The sequence below is a fragment of the Chiloscyllium plagiosum genome, chromosome 9, assembly GCF_004010195.1.
Source record: "Chiloscyllium plagiosum isolate BGI_BamShark_2017 chromosome 9, ASM401019v2, whole genome shotgun sequence".
In the NCBI taxonomy this organism is placed as follows: domain Eukaryota; kingdom Metazoa; phylum Chordata; class Chondrichthyes; order Orectolobiformes; family Hemiscylliidae; genus Chiloscyllium; species Chiloscyllium plagiosum.
In genome coordinates this window covers 25,493,178-25,505,487 of record NC_057718.1, presented here as the reverse complement: position 1 = coordinate 25,505,487, position 12,310 = coordinate 25,493,178, and the positions used below count along the sequence as shown (strand labels likewise).

At 41.0% G+C, this 12,310-nt stretch overlaps 1 pseudogene; it reads right to left on the bottom strand.

Moving 5' to 3' along the window:
- Positions 1-80: 80 nt before the first annotated feature.
- On the bottom strand, positions 81-189 carry LOC122553285 (annotated as a pseudogene).
- Positions 190-12,310: the final 12,121 nt, after the last annotated feature.

Sequence of the window (12,310 nt, the reverse complement as noted above, 5' to 3'; positions counted from 1 at the left end):
GCAGAAATAACCTGCCGCTCCATTGCCTGGCACAAGACAAGTGCAGAGGGGTGACTTGAGCAGCCACTGCTGGCGGAAAAAGCCTACTGCACCTGGTATTCCCAGGCGGTTTCCCATCCAAGTACTAACCAGGCCTGAGTCTGCTTAGCTTCCGAGATCGGGCGTTTTCAGACTAGTATGGCCGTAGGCGCTGGCCCCTGCCTTTTCTCCCTACTTCAAGGCGTGCTGGCCAGCCACATTTTCTTTCTTGCTCTTTCTCTTTATCCCCTTTGGCTTTTTTTTCTCTTTTCTCTTTGCTCTTCCTCCTCCGTGCGTGCTTCCCTCCCTCCGTCCCTCCAGCTGCCTTTCAGGCCAGCCCTTGCCCACCAGGCTCCTGTAGTCTCCCACATCCCCACACAGGCCAACTGCAAGCCCTCCCCCTGCTTCATAGGGCTGCAGCCTGCATTCTCTCATCCTTCCACACTCCTCCACCCCTCCATTTCGGAATGCCAGGCACTGACCAGTGGGGTACCGCACGGATCAGTACTGGGACCGCAGCTTTTTACAATCTATCTTCAGGATATACAAGATGGTATTAGCAATAACATTCGCAAATTTCATCAGCTGGGTGGCAGGGTGAAATGTGATGAGGATGTTAGGAGATTACAGGGTGACCTGGACAAGTTAGGTGAGTGCTCAGATGCATGGCAGATGCACTTTCACGTGGATAAATGGATCCTTATCCACTTTGGTGGCAAGAACAGGAAGGCAGATTACCACCTAAGTGGAATCAATTTAGGTAAAGGGGCAGTACAGAGAGATCTGGGGGTTCTTGTACACCACTCAATGAAGGTAAGCATGCAGGTACAGCAGGTAGTGAAGAAGGCTAATAGCATGCTGGCCTTCATAACAAGAGGGATTGAGTATAGAAGCAAAGAGGTTCTTCTGCAGCTGTACAGGGCCCTGGTGAGACCACACCTGGAGTACTGTGTGCAGTTCTGGTCTCCAAATTTGAGGTGAGACATTCTGGCTATTGAGGGAATGCAGCGTAGGTTCACGAGGTCAATTCCTGGAATGGTGGGACTACCTTATGCTGAAAGACTGGAGCGACTGGGCTTGTGTACCCTTGAGTTTAGAAGACTGAGAGTGGATCTGATTGAGACATATAAGATTATTAAAGGATTGGACACTCTGGAGGCAGGAAACATGTTTCCGCTGATGGGTGAGTGTCGAACTAGAGGACACAGCTTAAAAATACGGGGTAGATCATTTAGGACAGAGATGAGGAGAAACTTGTTCACCCAGAGAGTGGTGGCTGTGTGGGATGCTCTGCCCCAGAGGGCAGTGGAGGCCCAGTCTCTGGATTCATTTAAGAAAGAGTTGGATAGAGCTCTCAAAGATAGTGGAATCAAGGGTGATGAAGACAAGGCAGGAAGAGGATAACTGATTAGGAATGATCAGCCATGATCATTTTGAATGGCGGTGCAGGCTCGAAGGGCTGAATGGCCTACTCCTGCACCTATTGTCTATTGTCTATTGTATAAGTGCTAAAGAGCTCCTGGATTCTAACGTTTCACTCTCATATTCATAAAAAGGAAGCCGCTAAAGAGGGGTCATTGTTGTAGGCCTGGAACAAACAGAACAGCAGCACTGAGTTTCAGATAGTTCTAAATAGTTAGAAATTTCTCCTAGACACAAGATGAATTTAGTATTTGCAATTTATGATGGTGAACCACATGAATGTCATAATAATGGGATATTTGCCAAAGTTCATTATCCTGAAGTGGGAGTTGACACAGGACATGCTGACATGGGGCACACAGACACAAGATGGCTGCTGAGCCATAAATTGGTCACTTAGCACACAAGATGGCCGCTGAGCCATTACAAGGAAAAATACAGCAACACATACATAGATACTGCCTGAGGCTAACAGGATACCAGCATAATAGACGCAGAGCATAGATGATTAGCTTAAGGTGGGTGGGGGAGAGATTACACATCAGTAACGTCTACTGCCCGCCGAAGTGTCTGAATCCAGCCACCACCTTCAATAGAAATGTTAACCACCAGAGACTGCTTGTATACAAGTGTTAATACTTCAGATCTGCAGTAATGGAAAATGATCTTCCTTCTCAGGAAGAACAATCATGACCACTGAAACTGATAATAATTTTGTAATGTTTTCTGTAAACGAATCATACTGTACAAACTCGATACTTGAACTATTGTACCACAAAATGTATAAAATATCATGACATCTGCTCCGAGAGTGAGAGGAGCCTCGCAGCTGCCAGCCGTGCTGACAAGTGTCTCTCTCTCTCACCCTCTCTCTCCACAGAGCTCCGGTTTCTTTGTATGATAAACTCTGTCGTTGGATCCCGATTCTGACTCCGAGACTGGTGATTTTCCCCACAACAATACAAGACGTAAAGTTCAAGTGCCAGTACATCTGTAAAAGAGAGAAAGAAAAGAAAATATTCTATTTATATGGTGCTTTTCACCTTGACTGGATGTTCAAATGCTCTTTATGGCCTTTAAAATGCTTTGGAAGTGTAGTCCCTGTTGTAACGTAGGAAAGATGCAAGAGGGTAGCCTACAGCTTTAGGTAGTGCCAAGATCTGATTTATGTACTCCCCAGCTGGATACCTACCACTAACTTCAAAGCAACGTGTTAAAAATATATCAATGAGCTTTTAGGCAAGAAATTTCCTGCACTGATCAGTATAACTGGGTCTCCTCAATAATAATATTCATCAAAAGAAATTATAATGTTTGCATCTTGATAAAAACAAGCAGAATAGGATTGTGGAGCTGGGTGACTCCCTGGCCTGGGAATCATGCGCTGGATTTTCTGGCCATTGTGTCATCACATATTTTCTTGCTATCTTGTCTCTGATTGCCTATTACTGCAGATCTTTAAATGCTGTTCCAAGATCTCACTGACAAATTAAAGTTTCTATTAGCAGCTTGCTTGCATTATTACTACTGACCTGAGTCAACCATATTTCTGACAGGGTAAAATTACATTTTGCCCGAGCAGAAAATGTAGACTTGCGAATGCAATCCGGTTTAACAGACAAGTCTCTACGCTATCAAAAAGCATCAGTTTTATAAGGAATACAGGACACACTTGTGGGAAGTACAGTGAAATTATTTCAGGAAGAAAGAGAAAATTAAGGTGTCTTGATATGTTTTGTGACAGGGACCTATCTTTCAGGTCGTAGCCAGACTCCACTTCTTCCACCTACAGACATTTTATTTGTCACTGACTTTTCAATACTACTGTTATGCTCATATAATGTTGTTATGATCCAGCTGAAAGTACTACAAGACAAGTCAGATCTCAAACTAAAATTTAGCTTGATAGATCATGTTTTGCATTTATTTTGATGTGACTAGATTGTCTTTCACTGAAACACAAGCGTGCATTGTTGTAAATTTGATTTTAATATTAAAACAGAAGCATACTATGCAAAAGAAAAAAAAGATTATATAGAACAAACCAGTCTATGTAAATGCAAAATTACAAAAGATTTCCAAACATACAATAAAAGTACAATATTCCATCTATCTCAAACAGTAAATCTTGATGAATCTCAAATGTCAGAAAGAATTCCCTTTCTTTTCCATTTTAGATTTAACTTAAACTGATGCTTTCAATTCCAGGTCTTTACAATTTGATAGCCTCTTCCTTGATTATCCACCAAACGGAACTTAGAATTTCTTAGCTTTAAATAGCCCTCAGGGTTATCCAGTCCAGATCTGGAAGTTGTAAACTAAAATGTTTACACTGGGCTGACCTCTTTTCTGAATTTTCTGAACTCAGTATTTTCTCGAGGAGAAGCCATTTTAATCTCTAACAATAACCATAACTTCTGCAAATTGAAGCCATAAGCTTTCCGAGTTAAACGTGGTTCCCATAAACTAAATAAAAAGCAATTTCAATCCCACTAACTGAAAGGAACCAATGGACTTCAATGTTTGATCTGCTCACTTTCAAAATTCTCCCAATGCAAACAAATTATCATCAGCACTCCAAGGACTATCTCTTTGATACTTTTCTTTTGAAAAACATGGCTCAAGAAACACTGATAAATTAATCATTAAAACCCCTCAAGCACACACAGACCAAAACTCACATGCCACTCATTCAAACTCTAAGCTCTAAACTTAATGATATTAAAAAATGTATAAATCATACCTCTTACATCACAATCTTTAGAAAGAATTCATAATTTGCTCTTACACATTTTAAATAAATGGTTTTGAAACTTTTCCTTGATCATGCGTTAATTATAGCAGCCATTCACATGTTGGTAGTGCAAACATTATAGTTTCTCATGACACAATGTCAGACGCCCTTTCAGGATCTAAAGGCTAACTATGCTCCACTCTGGCACAGTCCCATCAGCACATCACTTTAAATTGGTGATATTAGAACAGTTAGTCGCAGAAAATCTAAGGCTAAATCCAGAAATTCCACTGCATGCCTGTTCCACTGCTTTGACATAGACAGCAAGAGTTTCCACCCTTTTCACACAAATAGAAATTAATTTTGTTAGTGATTTAGCATTGCCATTTTATGCACTATGCAGTAATGATTCATCAACTTAAGCAGTTCATTTTACTATTTTGACAACTTAGATGGCACCCACACTATGGATGTTTTCTTTAATGGACAATGGAACAGAAAAGCAGGAGGGAAGACAACCAGCAGTGAAAGAACAAAACAAAGGACCACTTTAGAAAGTTAATAGTTGATACAAAAAAATACAAGGGACAAATATGTTTGACCTCATGCTCACCAACCTGTGTGCCATAGATAACATTCATCCATGACAATATAATTCGATGTGACCATTACACAGTCTTTGTATAGATAAAGTCCATAGAATCATAGAGTATAAAAAAGGGTCCTTCAGCTGATCGTGTCTGCTCTTTACTGCTATACATCCAATTTTCATAGCCTTTAATGTTATAGCATTTGAAGTGCTTGTCCAAGTACTTTTAAAGATTGTTAAGTTTCTCAACTCAATTGGTCCCCCAGGCAGTGCATTCCCGATTCCCACCAACTTCTGGGTGAAAGAAACATTCCTCTTATCCACTCCGAACCTCCTGCCTTTCAGCTTAACATTATACCCCCTTGTTATTAGTGGTTCAACTAAGGGGAATGGCTGTTTCCTATCCATCCCGTCCATGCGCCTCATAATCTTATACAACTTAATCAGGTTCCTTCACAGTCTTCTCTGCTCTAAAGAAAACAGCTTGAGTGTACCCAGCCTCTCTTCACAGCTGAACTGCTCCATCTCAGGCAACATTCTGGTGGATCTCCTTTGCAACCCTCCAGTACAATTATAGCAATTGCATTATGACCAGATCTGCACATAGCATTCCAACTGTAGCCTAACCAAAATTCTGTATAGCTTCAACATAAACCATCCCTCCCCACCCACCCCACTCCCCCCACCTCTTCCCCCCCCCCCCCCCACACCTCGGCTCTTAAAACTTATGCTATGACTGACCGTATGCTTTCTTAACTACCCTCTACCTGTCCTGCCACCTTCTGGGATCTGTGGACGTGACCCAAAATTGCTTTGTTCCCTTGTGGCCATCTGATTTCATCGTGCTGTTCATTCTTATGTTTGTGATACTCTTCATAGTCTACTTTAGGAACATATAATATGGGATACTTCGTAACAGATCTAACAACTCAGGGCTGGCATCCATGAATTGCTATGGGTTATTAGAAGGAGAATTGTACTCCAGCACCATCTGCAACCTCAAGGCCCAGCATATCCCTTACTCTCATTACCATTAATGACGTGGAGGTGCTGCTTTTGGTCTTGGGTTTTCAGAGGTCAGAAGTCACGCAACACCAAGTTATAGACCAACAGGTTTATTTGAAATCACAAGCTTTTGGAGCGCAGCTCCTTTGTCAGGTTAAGTGACTTTACAGGCAACACAGTGGCTCAGTGGTTAGCACTGCTGCCTCACAGCACCAGGTCCAAGGTTCAATTTCACCCTCAGGCAACTGTCTGTGTGGAGTTTGCACATTCTTCCTGTGTCTACATGGGTTTCCTCTGGATGCTCCGTTTCTTCCCAAAATACAAAGATGTACAAGTTAGGTAGATTTGCTGTGCTAAATTGCCAATAGTGTCTAGGGGTACACAGGGTGGGTGGGTTAGCCATGGGTAATGCAGGGTTACAGGGATAAGGGTAGTGGGGTGGGTCTGGGTGAGATGCTCTTCAGAGGATCAGTGTGGACCCAATAGGCCAACTGGCCTGCTTCCACACTGTAGGGATTCTATGACTCTATTAATACTATTAAACAGCACTTGCTTAGCAATAAGAGCATTGATGCTCTTTTTGGTTTCTGTCAGACCTATTCAGCTCCTGACATCATTACAGTATTGGTTCAAACATGGCCAAAAGAACTGAACTGCAGAGATATTGTGAAAGCCGTTGACATCAAGCTGTATTTGCCTGAGTGTGGCATCAAGAAGTCCTAGCAAAACTAGAACCATTGGGAATCACATGGACAAACCTCAGCTCTATGGAGTCATACTTAACACAAAGGAAGGAAGTTCTGGTCATTGGGAGTCAGTCACCTTAACTCCAGCACATCTCTGCAGGGGTTCTTCAGGCAAGTGCCCAAAGTCCAGCCTACCCCTGTGGCTTCATCAATGAACCCCTGCTACCATAAGATCAGAAGTGGGGATGTTCATCAATGATTGCACAATGTTCAGCACCAGTAGCAGTTAATTGGTGATGTCTATGCCCAAATGCAGAAAGACCCGGACAATACATAGTTTTGGACTTACATCAGGTAAGTAACCTTGGTGATACAAATGTATAAGAGCTTCTTCTGTTTTTCTGTATTTATGATTATGCACCTAATTGGGAAAAAATGACAGCTTTACAACAAAGGATTAGATTCCCTACCATGTGGAAACAGGCCCTTTGGCCCAACAAGTCCACACCAACCCTCTGAAGAGTAACCTACCCAGTCCCATTTCCCTCTGACTAATGCATCTAACACTATGGGCAATTTAGCATGTCCAATTCACCTGACTTGCACATCTTTGGACTTGTGGGAGGAAACCAGAGCACCCGGAGGAAACCCACACAGACACAGGGAGAATATGCAAACTCCACACAGACAGTCACCCAAGGCTGGAATTGAACCTGGGACCCTAGTGCTGTGAGGCAGCAGTGCTAACCACTGGGCCACCGTGCCACCCTATCAAGAAAAGAATTGTTGTACTTTAAAAAAGCAACTTACTGAAACTCATTGTAAGGCATGTTTACACAGCTACTTTGTTCAAGTAATGTGGAAGCTATTTGTAGAAAGGCCAGCTCATGAACAAAATGGAATTTATGCAGTAACTGGTTACAGATTCATTTGTAGAGATGTGGCCAATTGTGGATAAAAAGACTATTAGCTTGACAGCAAATATCTGATTGGCGCCAGGGTAATTTAATAGCTTGAGGATATAAACAATACTGGCAGAAGCCTTCCGACTGACAACCGTGCAGACAATTTCTTTCTTCACTAAAATATCTGACACCAGTAAAACACCAGTACAAGTAGACAACTCTTTATATAAAATCTAGAAATCTGAAAAGCTCTAAAATCCGAAGGTTTTTTAGTGACGTTGTTTTCTCATTATTAAGGTTGTTTGGCGTGCAAACAGTTAACCCAAGTCGACACCCATTCGATGCATGTCAATGGGGGGGGGCATGGCCCAGCACTGGCAGGCCTCGTTTTTCTCTCAAGGCCTGTTTTACTTAGTGAGTCATGCTTCTCCAGTGAGATTTTTAAAATCTTCACCATTAAACTGTCACTTATTCTGAAATTCAAAGAATTCTCAATTCTGAAAACCAGCTGTAATTCTTTCCAAATAATTGCTGCAAGTTGCTTGTTAAGTTTTAACCAATATGTCAGAGACTTTATAACTTATGAATCAGTCACTCTATGCTTCCTGTGAAGAAATGAGAGAACCTGAATGAAAAGATAAAAGAACTGAAGAATTTGGAAAACAAAAGGAACATTCTTTCAAATTCTGAGGGCTGTTGTTATTGAACTGTTTCCTGAATACTTTTTCCCCTCCACCCATAATACCAATTTTTTTTCTTCTGTTTATGCCTGTCAGTGTGTGTATGTGTGCGTGTGCATGTATAAAGCTTAGTAGAAAGTGTTTAGAGTTTTATCTAGTAGAGTCATATGTTGACAGTTTGTCATTGTTTTTCTCTGGTTGGAATCTACTTATTTGTAATAAATAATTCTTGTTAAGTACAGAAACCTGGCCCATGTGTTTGTTCAACCTAAGTATATCTGACAGGTAAACTGGTGATTTTGTATTCTTTAATAACATTTTTTAACATTCGTGAAGTCTCTGAGATTAAGGGGGGGCTTGATCTCCAGTACATTATCCCTGTGAGGCATAATACAAATACCAGGCAATGATCATCTCAAATAAGACAGAATCTAACCATTACCCTTATACATTCAATGTCATTACCATTGGTGAATTCCTCATTAACAACATTTTGGAGTATACCAATGAACAGAAACTGAACTGGACTAGTCATATAAGTAATGTGGCTACAATAGCAGGTTAGGGAGTAGTATTTCTACAGTGTGTGGCTCATTGTCCGACTCCCCAAGGCATGTACATGCCATTTACAAGGCAATGAGTCAAGAGTGTGATGAAATCCTCCTTGCTTACTTGCAACTCCTAAAGCATTCAAGAGGCTTGATAGTACTCAGCAGAAAGTGCCCATTTGATTAGCATGACATTCAAAATGAACATTTAGTCCCTCCAGAACACATGCACAGTAGCAGCACTATATACCATCTCTAAGATGCACTGCAGAAATTCACCAAGGCTCCAAGACAGCACCCTCCAAATCCATGACTACTTCCAGCTAGAAGGACAGGGACAATAGATATATGGCAATACCACCACCTGCAGGTTCCCCTCTAAGCCACTCATCACCCTGAATTGGAAATACATCACCGTTTCTTCACTGTGGCTAGGTTAAAATCCTGAAACTCCCTCCCTAATAGCATTGTGGGTCTAGGTCTACTTACAGAAAAGGGACTACAGTAGTTCAACCTGTTGGACTATAACCTGGTGTCATGTGATTTTTGACATAGTTCAAGAAGACAGTTCACTACCACTTTCTCAAGGACAAGTAGGGATGAGCAATGACACCCACATTCCCTTTATGAACATTACGAGAAACCAAAATTTTCCATAATCTTTTCTAATATTTCCAACAAGAGACATTATGGTTTATTTGAAGTATTCATAGTACAGGCCATTTAGCCAAACAGATTGATTGAAACGTTTACCATATTATCTCTGGTATTGTATAGTATAGACTTATAGTATGATACATTCATAAAAATAGAAAATTATTTTGCAAAAAGGTACATTAACATTCTGGGTGAGACCTTTCTGTAAATCTAGAATCATGCCTGTATTTCTCTTTTCATTATTTGCCTTTATCAGCATAATCTAATTTCAGCATTTATAGCTTTCCTTCTTTTTGTTTCTGGATTTGTTTAGAACTTGTCATTTTGATGATATTACCGAATTAAAATCTTCCATCAGATAAGCAGTCCCTGCTGTACAATTTGTTCCAACCAAATTCCAGAATTGCCAATGAAATGTATTCCTAGTAGATTAGATCCCGTGTCAGAACAAAGCAAGGATTTACTTTTCAAACTTCAAGGTTACAGTGCTGTTGAAGAGGGTAAGAGGCAGCCTCAGTCAGATGGAGATCACCAGAGGAGACTGAGATATGATTCAAGAAGCTTTTTTTTTGTTCAGCTTCTAGAGTTCAGAGAAGTAAATAAGTATTTGGAAGTTGAGGGGCATCAGTGCACTAACAGTTTGGACCTACTTACTGCTTACCTGTTACATTATGTAACATAGTCCAGCCTGTAGAATAACAGCATCTGGAGACATTATTTACAACCCCTGCTTGTTGTGATCCGCAAAAAAGAAACATATTATCTTAATGCTACCATCAATCACCAGGGTGAACTTTAAAAAAGCATTTTTGAGAAGAACATCGAGATGTGTTTCAACTGAGTGGTTGAATGATGTTGGATTTTGCTGCTCATTTGACAGTTCCACATGGACAATTACTAGTGAACATAAAACATATAAAACTGCGGAGAGCAGGAAACCGGCACACATATTGTTAGAATGAAGAAACCTACAGTGAGTGTGTTTTCAAGACAGTTTAATCGAGGGAGTTAAGAATGAAACCCCCAGAGGTTTCCATTTAGTGACAACTCTGTTGATTCAGCACATTTAAAGCTACAAAGCTTGGAATGAAGCTAGTCAGACTGGTGCCAAAAATTACAGATTACAGCAACATAGATAGTGCCAATAATCTTGGTAGGACACCAAAGATATATATATGCCAAGAGGTCCCAGAATCACAGAATTGTGACAGCACAAAAGGAGACTATTCAGTCCATCGTACCCTCATTGGTTCTATTGCCTGGAGTCAATCTCCTTTCTTGTCCATATAGCCCCACACACCGTTTATATCCAAAAAAAGCCATGCAATGCCTTCTTGGGTGCCTCAATTGTGCCTGTATTCACCACACTTCCAGGCAGTGTATGCCATACCCCAACTACTCACTGTAAAAAATGATTTTCCTCCTCTTGCTTCATTTGCCATTCACTTTCAATCTGTGATCTCTCATTCTTTATTCTTTTACAAACTTGAACAGCTTTTCTCTGTCTATTCTACCCAGCCTGCTCATGATTTTGAAAACCCGTATCAGATCCCTCTCAGCCTTCTTCTCTCCAAGCAAAACAGCCCCAGTTTCTTCAATCTATTCTCATAACTGAAGTTTCTCATTCATGGAACCATTAACATAAATCACCTCTACACCCTCTCCAGTGCATTCTAATCTTTCACATAACAGTAAATAATTTTCCAGTAATGTGATGCCCACATCCGTACACAATGATGAACTTATCTAAATGCTAGATATAAATTCAGAGCATGATATGTACCGTGGAGATCCATAAAATAGCAGAGAAAGAGAGAGAGAAGCTTTAGAGAAGGTACATACAGGTTCATCAGGACTCTGTTCAGAAGGAGAATGAAAAGACAAACATGATCATTTGATTTTCACAGTTTATGGATAAATAATTACTTGCACTATTGTGGCCATATCTGCATTAAGTATTGCCTTTCATGGGTCAGGAACCCACTCTGGTAGAGCAAGGAACAATAGTGGATTGAGATGGTGTATAATTCTTTGGCTTTCATTTTTTTTTTGGTCCCTCTTCTTAGTTAGCAAAGCTTTTCCCTTCTATTGTTCCTTCCAATACCCTTACAAACAGTCAATTTCCAGAAGTTTCCACTGTCAGTGACTGATTCTTAGCCGTCAATGTCCACCATCTTCAAATGTAATTCGCAGATGTCATTGTAGTAGATGCAACATGGCCAGGTGTTATGGTCAAGTCACCGGTTCACCCTACAGGACGTTTTTGGAATAACAACAATCCCACAAGCACTAAATTAAAAGAGAAAAAGAGACAGATATTTCAAAAGATTAAAGTGGGTCGTATGGCTATTATCGTTGGTGCAGATGGAGACCTTTTCCTGAGTGAGTGAGTTAGTGTTGTCAGTTTATGGTAGGTGATGGTGAGTGGGAAAATGTTGCATGTTTTAGAGAGAAGAGGTGGAGCATGAACCTTGAGAGGAGGTGTGTACAGTACCAGGGATAGATGAATGTGAGGTATTGGAGAGAAGATGGTAGAACATATGATGGTAGTGTGGAGGAGTATATTGACCTTTCATTCTTCCAGAAACTGAGACTACACTAACCCCCAAAAGTAATCGCTGCAATGGTCTTGTGTTGTGGCTGCAATGGTCTTGTGTTGTGGCTTCCACTGCTGGTCCTGGGGGAAGAGAAAGTCATTGAGTCATCGAATCATAGAGATGTAGAGCATGGAAACAGGCCCTTCAGTCCAACTAGTCCACACCGACCAGATATCCCAACCTAATATGGTCCCACTTGCTAGCACTTAGCCCATATCCTTCTCAACCCTTCTTATTCACATACTCATCCAGATGCCTTTTAAATGCTTTAATTATACCAACCTCCACCATTTCCTCTGGCAGCTCATTCCATACATGCACCACCTTCTGTGTGAATAAGTTGCCGCTTAGGTCTCTTTTATTTCTTTCCCGTCACACCCTAAATCCATGCCCTCTAGTTCTGGACTCCCCCACCCCAGGAAAAAGACTTTGTCTATTTATCCAATCCATACTCCTCATGATTTTATAA